This window comes from Aegilops tauschii, chromosome 7 (genome assembly GCF_002575655.3).
Source record: "Aegilops tauschii subsp. strangulata cultivar AL8/78 chromosome 7, Aet v6.0, whole genome shotgun sequence".
Classification (NCBI taxonomy): Eukaryota; Viridiplantae; Streptophyta; class Magnoliopsida; order Poales; family Poaceae; genus Aegilops; species Aegilops tauschii.
In genome coordinates, this window is record NC_053041.3 from 646,147,651 (window position 1) to 646,162,065 (window position 14,415).

Genomic DNA, 14,415 nt, shown 5'->3' on the forward strand with positions numbered 1-14,415 from the left:
CAATAAGAGAGTTGCCTTCTCCTCTGTAACGTCCAACTTCCCCATCGCCTCCGCCATCTTCCCTATCACCGAGCTGGACGAGCCGGCCTTCTTCGTGCCAATGCGGGAGGAGGGCCGATCCATCCCTTGCCCTTCGATCTAGCGCTCCCCTGTCGAGATCAGCGAGCGCCGATGAGTCCCCTCGATTCTCTAACATTCGGAGGAAAGTCGGGTAAGCTGACTTTCCTCCACTCTTAGCCTATGAACAATGCTCATTTAAACTTTGAAAAGACCAATGTCAATTCATGAGATACCAATTTCAATTTTAGAAGACTGATTTTAATTCATTTAAAAAAAACTCATTTCACCTTTTTCAAAATAACTCAATTTCAATTCATAAGCTCCCTGACTTCCCTTCACTTTTTTACACAAGAAGAACACTGTAGCATGTTAGAGGATCCGGCTCCCTCACCTTTGTCCCCTTTCCCCACCCACACGGCGACGCGGCTGACCTCCACCTTGCTGGCTGGCCGCCGTCTCTCTGCCCGCCAAGCTCCAGCCCCCGCCCCCGCCTTGCCTCTCCGCGTTCTCCCTGGCCACCGCGCCGTCCACGCCGACTCGCCCCGCGACGACCACCGCGCCGTCGCTCCCCCCTCATCTTGAAGGCCGGTGTGGTGGCGCGCCACCGAGCCACCCCCACACGCCCTGCAGCTTGAAGCTAGCCGAGGGAGCTGCGCCTCCAGCCACCAGATGGTCACCCGGTTTGCTGCTCTTCCCCCTCTGAAGATTTTTCTGAATGTCAACGGGGGCAAAAGCAGTCCACCGGAGCTGAACACTTAGGATTAGTCGGGCTGGATTTCAACAAGCCACTACTCCAATTTTATTAAGCCAGTACCCCAATTTCAAGTATATCTTCTTGTGCTTCCCAGAATTCATTTCGCAATTGCTGGGAATTTATGAGCTTATTCTTCATGTTTTTTCTTCAGGATGATCCAATATGCTGAAAAACACCAAGTGGAAATTGCATGGCTGTTTGACTTAGCATGCCCGGATGTTGCCAAGAGGCAAGGATTGTTCAAAGCAACACCAACACATTTTATTCTTCATGACATGCACATACATCTTTCTCTGGAGCGCATTGCCAACATGCCTGATTACCAACGCTACTGTACCACCGTTGCTTCAGTGTGTAGCCTCATCTCTGAGTACGATGTGATCCACACCTATTGTTTACTTGATATTATTGGTCACAGGTCTTTGTTTGCTGCTTTCTTGGCATTGCCGTGGGATCCTGGACAGCAAACAAATGCTGGTGCCAAATACCTAGCTAGCATTGATATAACTGCAGCTATTTGTGTTCGACCTCTCAGTTGTTCATGGACTTCAGTTGAGTTGAAAGCCTGGTCTCCATCGTTGTTCCAGGTCAACATTACATGTGGCTGATGATTTGGAGGATAACTGACGATAGACCTATCACTGCATGTTTGGTTATGCTACAGACCACTGAATTTTGTTCCACAGAAGTGAGCTCATGGAAGATATCTGGTTTCAATATCATTATCAGTATCCAAGCTGACTACTGCTATGCGTGCTCTGTTCCTGACAATACATATCTGCAATCCATGGCCGAGTGCTCTCCTGCTGAGATATGCTGACTTTGGATCCAGGTGACAGTGTATGGATTCCTGTTGCATATGTTGTTGTTACCGATGGCGTATGGACCGTCATGTGCTTCTGGGTGTTCCTCGTTGTTCCACGGGCATTTCAGTTCCTTGCTTATGTTGCCATATGGAGCTCCTGCAGTGTGGAGTTTTGTCAAGGCAAGTTGTCAGGGGATCCAGGCATCTGGGCCCTTCTCTATTTCTTCGGACTTTTCACTCAAGCTGAAGTAATAGGAAGGAGGAATGTTGTAGCTCCAACCTACTACCACGGCCACTGCCTCAACCATGCTCTGACAACGTCTCTGTCAACTAACACTATTACCTTGATGCTTTCTGTGACCAAGTGAACATCAGCGACGACTACTTTCTTGAGCAAGTCGGCGTCGTTTGCTACCTCAACCTCGCCAAGTTCTGCCTCAACTACGGCACCCACCGGCCACCACCACCTTGGCGAAGTCATGAAGCACCAAGTACCATGGGATCCCTTTGGTTTCCACATTGAGTCGGCTTGAGGGCAAGCCGAAATTTAAGTAAGAGGGAATGTCAGCGGCCTCACTCTCTGTAGCTGGGCGTACAGAGGGGCGCCTCTTGGGCCCGGGCCTGCCAGCAAACTACTACATGAGATGAGTACAAATAGAACAGAAAGGCATCTGAAGACGGGGACGAACGGAAGGGCTTCGGCCTCAGCTTGGCGTGGTGTCATCTTCTCCGCTTTCCCGTTCCTGTACTGCTCGTCTTCCTCCCCTATCCCCTCCATGAATTCCATTAGTTAGCTTCCAATTCCTCCATCAATGGCTTGCAACCTTTGAATCATAGCTGGGTTGTTAACATTTACCCTGATTCTTCAGTTCAGTTTAGTTGAGACACCCAATTCCTCTGTCCCTTATCTGAAATCTCTTCTTCAGTTAAGTTGAGACACCAAATTCCTCTGTCCCTCATCTGAGATCTCTTCTTCAGTCAGCTTGAGACAGAGTTGTTTGCTTCCCCTGTCCCGCAACGGCAGCCGCAACATCAGGTTCAACAGTATCATCAGTTTCGCATAATTTCTTGAATAATAAAAAAAAAATCTGTTGCCATTTCCTCAATCTGCTTCTTTTCCTGAACCAAGTTCCGCTCTGCATCTTTTAGTTTCCCTGATCTTATTTTTCCTCTGTCGACATGCGGCTTTTCGTTGAAAATACATATGGTGATTTGTTCCCCCTCTCTGATAGTAGTGACTCGAGCGCGTTGAGGCCATAGCATCTTCTCTTCTCTGTACAGATATATTCATCCAACTCCTTTGAGCTCTGAACCAGACTTGTGCTTAACTTCTGAACTCTGAACCAGGGGGGGGGGGGGGGGGGGGGGGTGGTGTTTACTTCAGTTCAGTTAAGTTGGGACACCCAATTCCTCTGTCCCTCATCTGAACTTTCTTCTTCAGTTAAGTTGAGACAGAGACCGATAGAGATCGAATTCCCCGCAGCGGCAACCGCAACCGCCTCCCTCTTTCTCCTCGCCCCCCCTTCAAATATCCGCTCGGCCGCCAAAACCAACCGCAACCAAAGCGAAACCCCAACCCGAACCAACAGCAATCAGTCATGGAAATCAACCGAGGGAGGCAGGCCCCCTCCTGCCGCCTCCAGGGGCCGTGCCGCCGCCGGCAACCGACGCCGGCCACCTGGAGCTGCTCGGGGTGCTCCGCCTCCGGGCGAGGGGCGTCCCCGCGTGGATGCTCCCGCCGTACATCCTCCTCGATGTGGACATATACGGCTCCAACCCGCGACAACTCCTGGAGTCGCACGCGCCTGCCACCGCCTCCGACGGCACGTCGGCCCTCTACTTCCTGAGCGTGGTCCGCGCGAAGACGGCGGGCGACTACAGAGAGAGGAGGAGCGTCCCCGGGGGGTTCTGGAGGTCGGATCGAGCCCCGGTGCCGCTCGTCTCCGAGGCGATTCAAGGTACTCGGCGCACCTTCTTCTACACCGAGCTGGGGTCGCACTCGCACGGGGAGAAGATCGGTACGGGGTTCATGATGCAAGAGCTCATCCTCGTCGGCGAGGAAGAGGCGCGCCAAGGCGGCGACGGATTGACCTTGTGCAAGATCTATGTGAGTCCGCACGGAGGGAGGGACGCGCCCGGCGTCGCCAATTCAATCAACAAGAGGAAGATCGGGGAGCAAGGCGTCGCCAGTTCAAGCAAGAGGAGGAAGATGGTGGCCGGGGCCGCCTCCTTCTCCCCGGCTCCTGTTCGGGCCGCCTCGGCGCCTGCGCCTGCTCTCCGCCCGGCGCCTGCTCTTCCGGTGAGGAGCTCCAGTCTGCCTCAACAAGACCCCTCCCCTGCGCCTGCTCTCCGCTCCGCGCCTGCTCTTCCGGTGAGGAGCTCCAGTCTGCCTCAACAAGACCCCTCCCCTGCGCCTCCTCTCCGCTCCGCGCCTGCTCTTCCGGTGAGGAGCTCCAGTCCTCAGCAAGGCCCCTCCCCTGCGCCTCCTCTCCGCTCCGCGCCTGCTCTTCCGGTGAGGAGCTCCAGTCCTCAGCAAGGCCCCTCCCCTGCGCCTCCTCTCCGCTCCGCGCCTGCTCTTCCGGTGAGGAGCTCCAGTCCTCAGCAAGACCCCTCCCCTGCGCCTCCTGTGGGGCAGGGCGCCTGCATCTCCTCTGCGCCTCTCAGGCAAGCCGCCTCCACCTCCTCGGCGCCTGCGGCATCCACCTCCCCGAACGAAGCCAGGCGATTGCTCGTTCTGGAGATCGGCAAGTCCCCCCTCATGGAACGGGGGAATATCTTGAAGCATATAATCTACGGAGCTGCGGAGATTCTGGGTGGGACAAAGCGAACTTTAGACTGCACCAATTTGGTCCTCTTCGAGAAGAAGATGCTGGGAACAGAAAGTTTTCAAGGTAAACTACTACATGGTGATACATCTACTCTGTTTCTATAGATAGACTAGAGTCTTCCCTCTTCCTAATTGTTTGTTATAGAGTGATCAGATACTTATTGTTGTTGCATACTTGGAATTATTTGTTACATAGTGATCAGATACTTATTGTTGTTGCATACTTGGAGTTGTTTGGACAATGGATGCGTTTAGGCTCTTCGATCTGATAACTGACAACTACACTTGTTTTTATTTCTGCAGATATCTCAAGCCCTGCTCTGGATACCCATCACCTGTCATTCACCTTTCAGGAGATAAATGCGGCGACATTAGGCTTCCGGAGAGATCACTTCCTCGGTGTATAAAGGTGTGCTGCTAGATGGCAATAATGTAAGTTCATGTGCTCTATACTTCAATAGACAGTTCAATTATTGAGCCATGTTTGATGATGTATTAAGCTGGAAGATATTTTCCTTCTACAATAGACAGTTCACATGAATGACAGTATGATCACAAGTTAAACTGAGTTCAACAAGTGATATAAGACATTTTAGGGCTGATTGAACTTCGGGTGTATCATAACAAGCATATGTTTGGTTTCTGTGAGATTATTGAATAGGTTTGCACGTTTCATTGCGTGCTGTTGCTACCTTTCCTTTTCCTCTCAGTACTATCTTGGAAGTGCAGCAGCATATTGGAACAAAAAAAACATATCAAGTTTACATATGATCATATTTGTTAATATACAAATATTTTTACCATCTTCCATTCTATAAAGTTACTGCAAGCCCTCTGATGTGCACACAAAACGTGCAATGTAAGTCAGTTTAATTAAAAGTTGTTCGGTTTAATTTTGTATTGCTACAGAGATAGCAAGCATATTGTGCAGGTGGCCAACTGCCCCTACATCTCTAGTATCCAGATACAACTAATCTTAACACAATGTAAGACTTTTTTTACTGGAAAAGAAATGACTGGTATTTTACTTCAAGATTCCACACACACTTGTAGTTTTTGTATGTCAAGAACAGCCATAGCATTTCGTTTCGTATTTTTTAATGTGGTCGACGATTCATGCTATGGGTTACTGAGGTTGTTTTTTCTGAGGAGATGGTGTAGTATATGATTCGCTTGTATGTTGCTGTCATAGGTAGCTATCAAGGTTCTCAACCCCAATGGATTGCATGGGAACAAAGAATTCTGCACAGGAGCTATGGCGTTGAGCAGGATTTATCACCCGAACCTTCTGAAGCTTGGTGGCTTTTGCACCGATGATAATCAAAGAATATTGATTTATGAATATATGCCTTTGGGCTCATTGGAAAAACATATTTTCGGTATGGTACTAAACTACACAATATACTAATAATTCTGTTCTCTGCTTCCTTGCTTTGTTGCTGAAAAGCAAAGGCTTGTTTTAACCAAAATTTGGTTTTGTTTTTCATCTAGATCTTTCCCCTCATAAGAAGGCGCTTGATTGGAATACAAGGATTAACATACTTGCTGGGGCGGCTGAAGGCCTGAAGCACTTGCATGTTAACTGCAACCCTGCAGAGATACACGGTGATGTGAAAAGTGGGAACATTTTGCTTGGCGAGGGATGTCATCCCAAGTTGTCTAACTTTGGCTTGGCAAAGCTAGGTCCGCCTGGTGACAATACTCATGTTCCAACCAGAGTGATGGGTACATCTGGGTATTGTGCGCCGGAGTATCTTGAGAGTGGTGAGTTGACTATCAAGTCAGATGTTTTCAGCTTTGGTGTTGTCATAGTGGAGGTTATCACAGGAAGAAACGCTTTAGGATGGAGTCTTACCAGAGCTGAGCCTACCCTTGCTGAATGGGTAAGCATCACTTCCTGCATTTTCTTTTTGTTTTGAAGAACAATTCCTTGCTTCTGCCCAATGTTACAAATCTCTTTATCACTAGGAAGATATTACTGCGATGAAAATTAATTAATGTGACTTCTGTTGCTCTATATTTCAGGCCACGCCTTTGACCAGGAGAAATGATTTTACAAAGTACGCCGACCCAGCGCTTGGCAACAAGTACAACAAGAAATCACTGCTTCAGGTTCTTTCGGTTGCGCGGATGTGTCTAAATCCAGCAGCCAGCCTAAGGCCTGACATGGCAGACGTAGCGGCGGCACTTACTAACATCTCAATGTCTGCTGGTACCGACGTATAGTTTCCGGCCATTGTATGATGATGATGATACTGTGCTCTAGAAGAGTCTCCATTTCCCAGTCCGATATGATCGAATCGCTGGAGGGGGGCAGTTTTGCCTGTAAAAACTATATAGATACATAGATAGAGTAGGAGCAAATTGTGATATGTGCTTGGAGACATAGTTATTGAGTATTATCTGCCATTTTTCAGGTGCTTATTATCCAACTGTTTCTGACTCTTATGCGACTGAGTGCTATGGGCATGGTGGACGTAATATTTTACTAAATCGCGAATGATCATTCCGGACAATAATCAACGGATACTTTGTCCTTTTTACACTACGCCTATAATAAGACACTGGAACATCATTTCTTTTGCAGTGCTTTTGCAAAACTCTTCACAAGGAAACAGAGCATCCTCTTCCCTTTCCTGTATAACAAAACATCTATCTGTGGACTGTGGTCACATCACCTTAGCTTTTTATCATCTTTCTAGCTAGAAGAAGAACCAGTCTTCAACAATGCAGTGTTTGTCCAGAGAAATATGCTCAGTGCCCCTATCTTTTCTCCCCAGCCTTTTTCTCCATGTATGTGTTTGGATGAACAAAGCATCAGTTTCATAAGTTCTATTTCCACATCTTATTTTTTTGTTCCCTGGGGGGGGGGGGGGGGGGGGGGGGGGTAGTTGATCTCTTTTGCTTTGGATCTTGTCCCAGATCTGCCATCCCTCCTCTCCCCTCCCCTCCCCTTGGCTCTCTGTTTTTTGTGCCTGATTTGATGGATTGGAGAAGAAGAGCTCTGTTTCCATATCAGCTTCTTTCCCCAACTTTTTTTAGTATGGGTTCGCAACATTTGTACTCATACACTCGTACGCAAGAACACTCTCCCCGGGGAACATGGCTAGGGTTTTTACCTCCATCTTGAGGGGACTGAACTTGTATAGTTCCTCATGTCACCCCCGCGTTTCGCTTGATATTTGATAAGGCCTTGCTCCTCCCCACTCTCTTACTTTAATATTCTCACCACAACAGTTGGTGCCCACCTTGGGGCTGCACATCTCGTGATCGATGGTGCAGGTGGTTCATTCGCCTTCATCGACTTCCGGCATGGAGCTAATCACGGGAGAGCTGATCTTCTTCGGAACGATTGGTTTTGTCATCGATGATTCAACGCGGATTGCCGAGGCCTTGTTGGATGTTGATTCGCTGCCCGCGTGCGGTGTCACGCACTACCGTGTCGACGACTCTGGCGTGTTGTATCGCCAGCCGTCTGGCCCGTACCAGGCAGCCGGAGGACCCGCGGTTCGTCATCATCAGAAGCGCTCGGGCAAGGTATGTCTTTGTCGTTGGACTCACCATGTTGCTTCACGCAAGGCCTCTTCGCATGAGGTAGCTATGATTCACCCCTCTTGAGTTTGTTCATGATTTGTTTGTGACAACCTCTGATGATGAGGAGGGTTGTGGGAGCCTTGGTCTGTTGCAGAGGTTTTGATTCCAATCCGTCTCACTGAACGGTTGACTCGTCAGCTGACATGGATGACGAAGAGCAGGGAAATCGGAACACCAATGATGGTAATGCAACTGGCCATGAAGGCGGTGAAGAGCGTGTAGGAAATGGTACCCGAGGTGGTGCCACATATCTCACTCAGGAGCAGATAGCTGTGTGGGCTTAGGATGCGGAGCAGGCCCTGCAAACACCAATTGACACATCAATTCGTGAAGGTTTTCATCTTGAGGCTACTCGTTTAGCCACCTTGGCTAAGAGGCAGTGCTTAAGGCAATTAGATGTCACAACCCAGAGAAGAGGGGAGATCGAGATGAGAAAGGGGATCGAGATGCAGAGTAGGTGAGAGGAGAGCTTGGAGAAGGGGAAAGGAGAATCGAGATCTTTTCCATTTCATGCTCAGCGTCTCGTCCACGGTACACTATGTAGCCGCCCACTTGGGCTATCTCACACCCACACACGGCCTCAGGCCCAACACACACTTGCTTACATGGCCTCTGGCCCAATACGTCTAGCTAGCCCTGTTGCAGTTCAGTTAACTGAACTGCACTTTCAGTCCGCTGCAGATGTATCATCTGCAGGCGTGACATTGTCCCCTCCTTGAGAAGCAGCTTCCTCCCAGATGCAGGCCGACGGATAACGTTGCCGTAGGATGTCGTAGTCCTCCCAGGTGGTGGCCACCGGTGGCATGTTGGCCCACTGAACAAACAATTGGACGACTGGAGCGTCTCCCTTTTTCATCATGCGGCGATCCAGGATGGTGATTGGTTCAGACTCGCCGGCGGCGAGGTCCGGTACCCTGGGCAGTTCCGCGAAGACAGGAGTATAATCAGGGGTGAAAGGCTTCAATTGGGAGACGTGGAATACCGGATGGACGCGGCTGTCCGGAGGCAGCTGCAGTGGGTATGCCAGGGAGCCAATGCGCTCGATCACCAAGAATAGGCCATAGAACTTGTATGAGAGCTTGCGGCAGGGGCGGTTGACGATGGAAGATTGAGCGTACGGCTGGAGCTTGAGCAGTACCTGCTCTCCCACATCGAAAGCGTGCTCGGCACGGTGTTGATCCGCCTGCTTCTTGAAACACGCCTGGGCGCGGGAGAGTTGCACACGCAACAGGTTGGTGTGCGCAGCCCAGTCCAGGTCACCGGAGGACGTGTCGGCAGGCAGCGTGGGAGCTGAGTTGAGGAAGGCCTCCCAGGTTGGGCTCAGTGCTGTACAGCGCCTTGAACGGAGAGCACTTCAGAGACGAGTGATGCGAGGAGTTGTACCAGAACTTTGCCGCTGGCAGTCACTTGCGCCATCGATGTGGGGTGTCGTGGACGGCGCACCGGAGATACATCTCCAGGCACTGGTTGACGCGCTCCGTCTGCCCGTCAGTCTGCGGGTGATAGGCGGTGGAGTACAACAGCTTGGTGCCTGCCGTGGCGAGCAGTTCGCGCCACATGGCGCTAGTGAAGATCTTGTCCCGATCAGAGACGATGGAGAGAGGTACGCCGTGCATCTTGATGACGTTGTCCCAGAACGCGCGGGCGACGTGGACCGCGGTGAAGGGGTGCCGGAGCGGCACAAAGTGCGCGAACTTGGTCACGCGATCGATGATGACCATGATGGAATCGTACCCTTCAGATTTGGGTAATCCCTCGACGAAGTCCATGGTGAGATCTTGCCATGGCGCTGTAGGTATTGGTAGGGGTTGGAGCTTGCCCGCCTGGTGCGTGTTCTCATGCTTGGCATGCTGGCAGACAGTGCACTGGCGAACAAAATCCTCAACGACACGCTTCAGACCCGGCCAGGCAAAGAGTTTGCGCACCCTATGATATGTTGCTGTGGCGCCTGAGTGACCTCCCACGGCGCTGTGGTGGTGAGCAGTGATGAGTTTGGTCTGAAGTGCTGAGTTGGCGCCGATCCAGAGTCGACCGCGTTGCCGGATTACGCCTTGCTGCAGAGTGCGCCCTTGATCGTTAGTGTTGATGACAGCCAGCTTGGTGAGTAGTTCTTGAGAGTCGGGGTCGGTCTCATAGGAATTGGCGACTTCTTGAAGCCATTGTGGTTGGCAAATGGATAGTGCGTCGAGCTCCAGGAGGTGACCGACGCGGGACAGTGCATCGGCAGCACTGTTGTCGACGCCCTTCTTGTAGCGGAAGGAGAACTGCAGCCCCACCATCTTGGACATGGCCTTGCACTGGAGATCAGTTACCAGTTGTTGATCATCAAGTGCACAGAGACTCTTGTGGTCAGTGACGATCTCAAATGGAGCTTGCTGCAGGTACGGCCGCCACTTGTCGATGGCCATCATGACGGCGAGAAATTCCTTCTCATATGTGGAGAGCTTCTGATTGCGTACTCCAAGAGCCTTGCTGAGGTAGGCCACTAGATGGCCATCTTGCAGAAGCACCGCGCCCACGCCGGTGTCGCACGCATCAGTTTCGATGGCGAACGGGCGCGTGAATTTGGGCAGTGCCAACACGGGCGTGCTCACCATGGTGCGCTTGAGCATGTCAAAAGCTTGCTACGCCTTGTCGTCCCAGAGAAACCCTTTCTTCTTCAATAGTTGCGTCAGGGGCTTGGCGATGATGCCGTAATGGGGGACGAATTTGCGGTAGTAGCCCGTCAGCCCCAAGAAGCCGCGCAGCTCGGTGGGCGTAGTGGGCACGGGCCAGGACTACATGGCGCTGGTCTTGCTGTTGTCCGTAGCAACTCCCTCTTGTGAGATCACATGTCCAAGGTATTCAATGCTTGTTTGTGCGAACGAACACTTGCCGGCCTTGGTGAATAGTTGATGCTCGCGGAGAAGTTGCAGCATGAGGCGAAGGTGTTCCTCGTGTTCCTGCAGGTCAGTGCTGAATACCAAGATGTCATCCAAAAATATGATGATGAACTTACGCACATAGCGGCCGAACACCGTGTTCATCAAGCACTGGAAAGTTGCCGGCCCATTGCATAGGCTAAATGGCATCACCCGGAAGTGGTAGTGGCCATGGTGTGTCTTGAAGGCAGTCTTTTCCTCGTCCTCCTCCCGCATGCGAATCTGATGGTACCCAACACGTAAATCAATCTTGGAGAAATACTTGGCCCCTGCCAATTCGTCCAGGAGCTCGTCAACCACAGGGAGGGGAAACTTGTTCTTCACTGTTGCAGAGTTGAGTCGTCGGAAATCGACACAGAAACGCCAACTGCCGTCCTTCTTCTTGACCAGCAGGACCGGGGCAGCGTAAGGGCTCATGTTGTGCACGATGACACTGGAGTCGAGCATGTCTTGTACTTGCCGCTCGATTTCATCTTTTTGTGCCGGTGAGTAACGGTATGGCTTGGTGTTGATAGGTGTGGTGTCGGGCTCCAAATGAATGCCATGGTCATACTGACGACGGGGTGGCAAAGTAGTGGGTTCAGCAAACACGTCTTCAAATTCAGATAACACCTTCTGAATATTTGGGGGAACAGGTTCAGGTTGTGTTTTGTCAGTCCGCTCGACGGTAACCAAGGCTGCTGTCCAAATGTCATTCGCCACTTCCATGCGATGCAACTCATAGGCATCCAATTCCGAGATGCGACGCAGGTCTGAAGATTTTACTCCTTGCAGGTGGACAGTTTTGCCGTTGACGTTGAATTGGATCGTCTTCAGTTGCCAGTGACAGAGCATGGGGCTGTGCGCTGAGAGCCAGTCGATGCCAAGCACTCCATCATACGCGCTCAGCGGCAGAACCCGGAGATCAGTATGGAAAGTGTGCCCTGGGACCTGCCATGCCAACTGGTGAACAATTTTGTTACAGTGCAATCTCTGACCATTGGCCACTCGAACTATAACCGCGGGTAACTCCTCTGTTCGAGCAACAATCCGGGCGGTGAACGTTTCACTGATGAAACTGTGTGAGCTCCCCGAATCCACCACCAGCAGCATAACCTGATCACCCACTTGTGCACGCAAACGGATTGTAGCAGGGCCTTCCTCGCCTGATATAGCATGTTGAGACAGAGAGCAACATTCAGGCTCTTGCGCCACTGGTGCGTCCAACAGCTGCAATGCATGCACCGTGTCATCAGACAAAATCTCGCCGAAATCGCCCACTTCAATCATCAAAATCTGTCCTGTGCGTTTGCACTGATGCTCGCGGGAGTATTTGTCACCACAACGGAACAAATGCCATTGGCACGCCTGAATTCGCATAGTTGACGTTCCCGGGCGTACTCGTCCCCACCCTGACGCGGAGGCGCCGCTGCTCGTGCTTGTGTGGGAACTGGAGCTGCTCGTGGAGGAGGAGGAAGGCCCACTGGAACAATGCGATGGCGCGGCAGACACTGTTTCTCCAATTCCTCTTCCTGGATGCACGCAAACACGGCTGCTCATGTGATGCTGGAGGGACTCTGCAAGCGCACCCCAAGCCGTAGCTCGTCTTTAAGTCCAAGAAGGAACTGTGATATGAAGAATTGTGTGCTCAAGGTTGGGTCCAGGGACAAGAGATGATACATGCGGGTTTCGAATTGTTGCCGATAATCCTGCGCACTCCCTGTCTGTCGTAACTGAACCAATTCATGCATTTGTGTTTCAAATTCTTCTGGCCCAAATTCCTCCTCTATTGCTGCTCTGAAAGTCGCCCAACTGACCCCGGGATGCTGTTAAGGCATATCTCTCTAGATGTAGTTTTTGGTGATTGATGACAACATGTTTGCCGACTAATCGTGTGCTTTGAGCATTTCAGAGATTCATCCTTTGGCACGAGACGATTTTTTTCCCTTCGGAGTGTCATTCAAGACGGTGTAGCTCTTTCGCTCCTTTTGGTGGACTAGTTTCGTAGGAGTCACCGTACTATCAAGAGGGGGTCCGCTTTGGTAAGGCTAGGGTGGAATCAACACGTACACATCCTCTTTACACCCTCTGAGCCTTTTCGCTTCATTGGAGATCTCTTTCCCCTCTCTTTGGGCCGTGTCTGGTCCCAGCGGTAGTACCGCGGTACCCAGCGGTAGTACCGCTTAGGGGTCACAGGCGGCAGTACCGCTCCGCAGCGATAGTACCGCCGGTGGGTCCTCAGCAGTAGTACCGCTGCGGTACCAGGCCCCTACCGCGTCGACTCGAGGGGTAATTTTTCATATTGGATTGTGCGGTACTTTGCAGCGGCAGTAGAGCGGCAGTGCCGCTCATGAGCGGTAGTACCGCCCTACCACCGCGGCAGTACCGCTCGGGTCTGTCTCTCTCCTGCCCTCCAAACTCCACGGTAGTACCGCCCGGGGGAGCGGTAGTACCGCCCTCTGCGGGGCTGTTTTGGGGGGTAACGGTTGGATTGTTCCCCCCACTATATAAGGAGGTCTTCTTCCCCAAAGTTGACCTACCTCTTCCCCCAAAAGCTCCATTGTTGCTCCAAGCTCCATTTTCGCCCGATCTCTCTCCCTAGCCAATCAAACTTGTTGATTTGCTTGGGATTGGTTGAGAAGGCCCCGATCTACACTTCCACCAAGAGAAATTTGATTCCCCCCACTTATCCCTGGCGGATGTTGTTACTCTTGGGTGTTTGAGCACCCTAGACAGTTGAGGTCACCGCAGAGCCATATTCCATTGTGGTGAAGCTTTGTGGTGTCGTTGGGAGCCTCCAATTAAGTTGTGGAGATTGCCCCAACCTTGTTTGTAAAGGTTCGGTCGCCGCCTTCAAGGGCACCAATAGTGGAATCACGGCATCTCGCATTGTGTGAGGGCGTGAGGAGAATACGGTGGCCCTAGTGGCTTCTTGGGGAGCATTGTGCCTCCACACCGCTCCAACGGAGACGTACTTCCCTTCAAAAGGAAGGAACTTCGGTAACACATCCTTGTCTTCACCGGCTCCACTCTTGGTTATCTCGTCCCTTTACTTTCGCAAGCTTACTTGTGTTAAATCCCTTGCTTGCTTGTGTGCTTGTTGTCATTGCATCATATAGGTTGCTCACTTAGTTGCATATCTAGACAACCTACTTTGATGCAAAGTTTAAATTGGTAAAGAAAAGCTAAAAATTGTTAGTTGCCTATTCACCCCCTCTAGTCAACTATATCTATCCTTTCAATTGGTATCAGAGCCTCGTCTCTTTATTAAGGACTTTATCACCCGAAGAGTATGGTTGACGTCGTAGACGGTGTGGAGGAGCACTCCGGTGTGAATCCGGTCTCGTCTACGGGAGATGGGGGAACCGCGGTCTCTCGTGAGGAATTCAATGTGGCGTTGGACACATTGAAAACCTCCATGACTACCGAGGTCGAAAGCATGTTTAATAAATTCTTAGAAGGGCTTAAACTTTCC

The 14,415-nt window shown here is 51.1% G+C and overlaps 1 pseudogene; it reads left to right on the forward strand.

Moving 5' to 3' along the window:
* Positions 1–419: 419 nt before the first annotated feature.
* Positions 420–8,324, forward strand: LOC109751952 (uncharacterized; annotated as a pseudogene).
* The last annotated feature ends 6,091 nt before the right edge of the window (positions 8,325–14,415 follow it).